This window comes from Condylostylus longicornis, unplaced genomic scaffold, assembly GCF_029603195.1.
Source record: "Condylostylus longicornis isolate FDR11 unplaced genomic scaffold, ASM2960319v2 ptg000017l, whole genome shotgun sequence".
NCBI lineage: Eukaryota > Metazoa > Arthropoda > Insecta > Diptera > Dolichopodidae > Condylostylus > Condylostylus longicornis.
In genome coordinates, this window is record NW_026577986.1 from 222,435 (window position 1) to 230,515 (window position 8,081).

Here is an 8,081-nt window from a genome sequence, read left to right on the forward strand (position 1 = left end):
ATATTGAGTATTCTAGTTTTATTTAATATGAATCGCAAATTTATTGACTGTATTTCGGATAAAAACTATTATTAACTCTGAATGAAAAATGCAAATAATTTGTTAAATATATCAAATACATTCATCCTTAAAAGTAAATCCAAAATGAATAATACCTACTTTAAATATAAATGAATTTTAATTGAAATTTACTTTCAAAATTTGTTACTCTAAAGCTTGCTTTAAATTTTTTACATAGTACGAAAATACTTCTGTAGTGATTTCCATAATATTAAGGAAGTATTTTACAAAATCCTATAGTGTAAATTATTTCTAAAATTATGATAACATTTCAACAATAGATTTTACATTACTAATTTTTTGTTTTTCTTCATTTTCATTCTATGGCTAATTATTTTTATTTATAGACATGTATAATATAGAATTCCTATGTATATAGTTGGAAAATTTCACAATAATCATTTTTATGATCTCCTTCTTAATTAACGAAAATTTTCCATAAAAGTTAAATGCATACACTGAAGAATAAATTAAACTGACATTAAGTTTAAAAATCTACAATTTTAAGTTTTTTCTTAAATTACGCATTATATTTTAAAAAAACAGACACTTTAATTTGTTATGTGCATGTATATTAATTCAAACATCTTATATATATGTCTATATACATACATATACAAATAAAAAATTTACCCTACCACAATTACATTTAATTAGAGCAGAAAATCGCTTATGCATTCAACATCTTAGACTTTTGTCCAATAACGAACGTAATACTATCATAATTTCCATACATTTCTCTTAAGATCGTACCAAAGCAAAAATTTTGATTTTCGATTGGATTCTCTATATATGTATAATAAGTATATATATGTATATACTAATATAAAACCGGTATAATCTTATAACCCAATGAGTCAATTATTGAGTAGGCCAAATATAATGCAAAGACGACGACAAAATTTAAATTAAATTTATGGTTAAACAGCATTTATACAAGCTTATAATATCTGATGCAGTGCATTGTATATCAGTGTATATTGGACTAGTAATAATAATAATAAAAACAACAATTGTAGCAAACATTTGCAATTAATTTCAAAATCAGGAGAATGCATTAAAATAAGAATAAAATCAAAACCTTAAAAAAAAATGTGCATAAAAACATTTAAGGAAGTCAATGTCTTTATCCACTTTTTTTTTAGGTTTCAAATACATACATTTACGTATATATGTACGTATGTAGACATAACTGCATATACAAGTACACATAGAAAATAATGAGGGCAAAAAATATTTACGAATTTTTTTTTATTTCTCATTTACATTTTCCTTGAATTTTCCACAAAAATCAAAAAGTAAAATAAACTCATAGTGGTTTTTTACATTTGTTGTGTTTTACCCAAAAAAATTTTGTAGGGCTTTAATTAAATATTTTTTATGTTTACATTATAAAAGTATAAATTTCAGCCTTTATACCAATAACTGAAGATGAAACAGGTGAAATCTTTTTTGAGCATTTCTCTTTTGATAAATAGTATTTGAAAAAACAAAGACATAAATTATATGTGATAATAAATAGGTAGCAAGAAACACCAAATGATTTTAATTATGTCAATATGTAATTGTAATTTATTTTTCATCTTACTTTTATTTTTCATTAGCTATGTGCACTTTTGAAAAAACGTATGAATTATATAACAAGTACACTTCATACGGAAATAGTAGGTTATTATACTCTGCTTAACATTTTTATAAGTATCCGGATACTTAAACCGTATGAAACTATCTACTATTACAAAGAAACAAAATATTCAAACAATACAGTTTGCTCTCAATTGTGTTAAGTTATACAGAAAAATGAACTGTTAACATTATAGAGAGCAGAGAATAACGTACATATAACGTATACATTTTCCGAATATTCATATATCAAAAAACAAATACTTTACCTGTAATTTAATATATATTTCTTTTTAAATAATAGTTCCTTTAAAGCTCACATTACATTCACTATTATAAGGTAGATATATACAATTAAAGAGGCTGCATCAGACATTTATATATATATAGATTTGTGTATTATAAGGTTCACTAAAAATCAACTAACATGTATATATATATTGGTACCTGTAGTGTAATTTATAGATTGCATCTTTAAATCTTGAGTACAAACACACGCCACTGTGTTATCATGAATATACATTATATGATTATGGTAAATTAATTTAATCTTCATTCAAGTTTAAATAGACTTTGAAAATATGTAACAGAAACAACATTTATTATGTAACATACATTTAATCAATAATAATCATAATATTAAATATACATATATACATGTACATACTGTTACACATTAAAAGATGTGTATGATATTTATAGTAAAATTAAATTCAATTTATAAAAACAAATTGTGAAATGGAAACTTAATATAAATTTAGTGAAACATGTATGTAGGTATGTATATTAAAATATAAATTATACAATTATTTTGGAAACTATGTAAATGCATCAATTTCATATAAAATATCACAATTGGCATTAATTTTTAGAAAAAATGGCGTAAATCACCCAACTATTTCATGTGATACCACCTTTTCTCAAAATCAGGCGAATACTTTTTATTTACAAATTTTATGCGAGCTTTTCTTAAACAAACTGAACCTTAAGACATGAACATTTCCCCAAAAATAAAAAAATAGTAACCAAATTAGTTTTGAAAAACATCATCTTTATTATAAAATTGGCAAATATTTATTTGCCAGATTAAATCAATATCAAAATTTAAACACATGCATACATATACATGTATAAATATTATTTGAAAAATATTCGAGAGGGAAATTACTACATACATTATAAAAATAGTAAATGTGCTTATTATAAAATTTTTCATTCTTTAATGCATAATATTGGAGCATATGATAAAACTGTTACTAGCATCAATTATAATAATAACTGGTATAACAGGTGATAGATATTATTTATTTATATGGCATCAACATACTTTACAATACTATTATAAAACGAGAAAAAAAATAAAGTTGACCTTGTCAACTCTGTGATACCCGTACGAATTTGTTATCCTATGTGCAAATAAAGATGCCATAACTGACTATGGGACAGACTATGTCTCTAAGTTGCCGTATTACCATATTAATTTATACAAAATTTCAGTGCTATGTATTTTTCAAAATAAATGTGCCAAACTACTATTGAAGTTATATGGTAGCTACCAGAAAGAGCCCAGAAATTTTAACGAATTTTATCAAGCATATCGACCCTACTAACATAGTTGCTTGTGTGAAATTTCAATTCCACAGCTTTTATAGTTTCTGAGATATAGCCAAATAACTTTTGAAGTTGTATAGCAGGTACCAGAAGGAGCCAAGCAATTTCAACGACTTTTATGTGACGCATTGGCCCTACTAATATATTTCCTTGTGTGAAATTTCAATACCACAACTTTTATAGTTTCTGAGATATAGCCAAATAAATTTTGAAGTTGTATGGCACCTACCCGAACCGGTACCCCGATCATGTCCAATTTAAATAGGGTTCTGGCACATACTACAATTAATAATTTGTGAAAATTTGGTGACCTTAGCTCAATTAGTTTTTGAGCTAAAGTTGTGACGGACGGACGGACGGACGGACAGACAAAGCTAAATCAACTCAGAATTTGACGCTGATCAAAAACATACACTTGAGTCTATATCTAAGACCGTTATTTCTCAGCGTTACAAACGGTAAGGCAAATTTAGTATACCCTTCGAACATACGTTCGTACTGGTATAATAAAATCGAATCAAACCAATGGTTTGTAATGTAGCGCCTTTGCCTACAACAAGTGCTTTTAAGAAGAATCTCTTACATTATTAAAACTACTTACATTCATATAAAAAAATAATTCAAAGATTGCATACATTTAGGATGGAACAAATAAAAAATTGAGAGAGGCGCTAACATGATGCTCCAATTTATGGGTTCATTATGGCACTTAACGCACATATTTTATTGGCATGGCATATACCGTTAGCTCACTGCATTTATAGAAATTACGAAAAATTTGCAGTTTCGGAAATATAAAGTGCCAAAAATTCAAATTTCACAAATTTATAGCAAGATAACTTGAGAGGAGGTGGAATTGGAAGAAAATTTTTTTATAATGAAATAAACTATTTAATAATACGTATCTAAAAAATGGTTTAAGGTTTTTAATAACGGTTAATTTTAACGGAACATTTTGTTTCTTTTAAGTTCAACTATGCTATGCCGCGGACATGCTTATAGTTTTGTTACAATGAACAGTTATATGTCCACGGTCGAACGGACGAACGAACAGAGTGACACTAAAAAGAACTTTATTTCAATATTTTTTTTTAAAAAGTGCTAAAAAACAGAAAATGAGGAAAAAAATAAGAAAAACTGAATTCATTTTGAAACTAGATTTGTTGGGGAAGAAAATCAAGTCTTCAAATTCTTTTTTCAAATAAGTGCAATCTACATATACAAATACATAATACTCGTATTGTCTATATGTATATAAGTAATAATACTTATGTATGTCTGTATTAAAAGTTCCATTGAATGTTCATTTTATTTGAATTAAAAAGTGAAATATCAAAATTACAGAAATAAATAAATGAATGTGAATATTAAAAATTAAAATTTATATTTACATTTTTAATTATAGCTGATAAATGCTTTTAATATCACGTTTAAAAGTGTAAAAAAAATTATTTAATTGAATATTAATATTATATTTTATTAATATAGTATGCAAATTTTGTATCTTTTTATACAATTTTTGATATAAAACACATGTAAATCACTTTAATTAATAATTAACGCCACCACAATATTTTTTTCTCACTTTTTCCTTAACCTATTGATCGTATATGCTTTGATTTTTCTTCAAATGGCTTATATTTTAAAATGATTACGTCTTAAATTAAATAAATGATTTAAAAATTGGAAAAGTAAAACAAGAAATAACTAGAATATTACTAAACTGAACTGGGTTGGCTGAAAAAAAAATATTATTGCAAAATCTGAGTAATTCAAATCACATTTACTCTGTGTCACAAAATCTTGATTTGAGCTCCAGCTACCGAACATTAATTGTAAAAGAACAAAAGAACAATTGGATATTTAGCTGAACAAAATAAACAAAATTTTTCGTTCAACTAAAATTTTGTGGAAAAATTTGTTATTTGTTGGCACCTTTATATGACATATTGATTAAAATTTTTCAAAATTGCAAGCATTCGTGTTATAAAATAATTTACATAGAAAGCGTTGCCTAAAATTTCCAGAATTAATTGTTTATTTACCATTTCCAACAAAATTACACACCATATTAAAATTTTTAGTTTAGACCTCAACTTGTTCAATCTGATTCATTTAGCTTTTATTTCACAAATAACTATGTATGTTCCAAATATTTAATTGTTTTTGCATTTTCGAACTTTCTTTGAATTTCAAAATTGTTTTTTGTTGTTTAATAGAACCAAGAAAATAGCACTATATGCACTTCTTTTGAATTTACTCAATCGTCATTAGTTCCAACTTCAATAAAAGAACAATTAAACTTCAGTGATGTATAAATTTTGTTGGAATTTATTAGATTAATCGTCAACCAGAAAAAATCTTAAGAAATGTTAACTCTGTTTAGTGACGCCACTCTGTATGTAGGTACTCCTTCGAATAATCTCCAACCAATTATTTAAAATATGAAATTATAAAATATTTTATAACTAATTTGTACCACGTGAACGGTAAGTCAATTGGAACACTTTTTGATCGACCCAATTTTAATCTAGAATCTAGATCATTGTTCTAGATTAAAGTTTGTATATTGAAATTATAAATAACCTATAAACAAATTATGCAAAGCATTTGATATGTAATTATATGCACGAACATATATGCACACACATTGCATGAAAAATATTAAATTTTTAATTGGCCTTCAATCAAGATTGAGGAACTTTTTTGAATTTTTGCATTTTAATTATTTTGGCCAAAGTCTTTTCTACATAGATATGCAAGTATATTTATATATATACATGCACATATATACTTGTAGTAATTTTTTTATAATTTTTATCCGGATTGAATACATTTTGTGTTTGCAAGAAAAAACAAGAGCAAAAATTTATCGTTAGAATTTTAGTTTGTTTCGTAAGCACCGTTCTTTGAAAATCCGGTTTTAAATGATTAATTGATATAATTCACCATAGGTTTATAATTATTGTTGAATATCGATTGTAACTAGTATATAACATGTGACATTAAGATATGAATCACGTCACGCATGCAAATTTTCAGAATTATAAAGAAAATTTTGCAAACATTCGTGAGTTCTTAATAAGGCTATCCAATGAGAATAGATTTAAATCAGCTTACTATTCAGTATAAAAAACAAACAAACAATAAAACTAAAAATACAGTCAGTCAAATCAACGACCAGAGACTAGCACATTTCTCTTGTATAATAAACGAAAATTATATACTGTTAAATAATTATTGCATTCTTTTAGGATTAGAACAATAATCAAGAAAAACGTTAATATAATGGTGAAATCGGTAGTGATAAATAAATAAAGTCTTGATGCGAAAAAATTTCCTTCTTTTTCCTCCTCCCATAAAATTCCTTGCTTTTGTGCAAATTTGAAAAGCAAAGAGTTTCAATAAATTAAAATGCCGATAATTTTCATAATTTTGAAAGGTGATAACATGAAAATGTAAGACAGAAAAAAAATTTTGTTCTGATGAAATAAATTACTTACCAGATCCAACTATAAATATTAAAATTTTAAATTATGCAACTCCCCACCTGTATCTGTAATTATCAATCATATTGTACATATTGTATCAATTTATGGTAAAAGATGAATATCCCTATACTTTTACCGGCACGAACGAATGTTTAAAAGGTATTGTAAATTTTCTGTTTCATTTGTTATGGTAAGAAATAATGGTCCGAGATAAGTAAGTTCGTACAACAACTGCCTTACTAATTCAAAAATAAAATTGTCGTGTCCCATACTAATTCTAAAGAAAAATGTTAGTCGACTCCTTTCGTCATCTGTCACACAACTGTTGAAAAGCATTCATATGGAAATCACATAGTTGAAACGGTTCTCCTCTCAGTGTTTTTTCGCTTTAATCACGATTCCGGAAAAGAATGTAACAGACGTAGGGACAGACAAACGGTTGGAAATAGTAAATATAATAAATATATTTTCTTCTAATTTCATTCGAAACATGGTAACAAGCTCGTAATTAAGTCGAAGACGTTATATAACTCATAAATCATATTATGTTGGACTTACATGTTTTACCAAAATATTTTTACTGTGTAAAAGGCAAAGGTTCTGCTTTGAATATATCACAAATATCAAAAGTTTTAAAACAATTAACCGCACTCCACCAATATTTCAATAATCTATAATTTTACTTATCATTGCAAAATATCTGTATACAATATAATCTATATACATATATTTGCATTAAATATACTAAATAAAGATCTTAGTGGCACATTGATATTGTAATACTTATAACATTTAATTGGAACATATGCAATCAATTACATTAAATTCTATATATATATTCTAATTAAACAATTCTGCATAATAATTATTTTGAATTCTTCAAATTTTTAATAATATTCTTTTGAAATGTCCGGTATTGAAAGCAATTATTCTTTGACATAGTTTAAATAAACCAATAATTTTCTTATTTTCAACATACTTAAGTGTAGTAATCAGCTATTGCAAATACCTGTGTTCTACAATTTGATTATGTAAGTATAGAATTAAATTTTATTTAAAGTCTCAATAGAGTATAATATCGAAAATTTGTATTTGATCTAAAGTGACTAATTTGCGCAAAAGTAAAACAGGTTTTACTTTGGCATTTTTCATCACTTAAAATTTTTCCATTTATTCAGAACACTTTGATATACACAATTTTTCAATAACTATTATTTTAACATTCAACGTTCATTTTATAAATGAATGAATTAAAAATTTTTATATTGTCTTATTTCTAAAGAATTTTTATTTTTT

The 8,081-nt window shown here is 25.5% G+C and overlaps 1 protein-coding gene across 2 annotated transcripts in view; it reads right to left on the minus strand.

Annotated features, from left to right (window-relative positions):
* LOC129606136 (angiotensin-converting enzyme-like) overlaps positions 1-7,783 on the minus strand; it is a 46,300-nt gene extending 38,517 nt beyond the window's left edge. The window contains exon 1 of one of the 2 annotated variants that reach the window (XM_055516255.1): positions 7,765-7,783. The gene's annotated coding sequence lies outside the window, so the exon portion shown is untranslated. Of the gene's footprint in view, positions 1-6,797; positions 6,817-7,764 lie in introns of those variants that run through there. The other variant, XM_055516254.1, reaches the window with a different exon arrangement.
* Between the last annotated feature and the right edge of the window lie 298 nt (positions 7,784-8,081).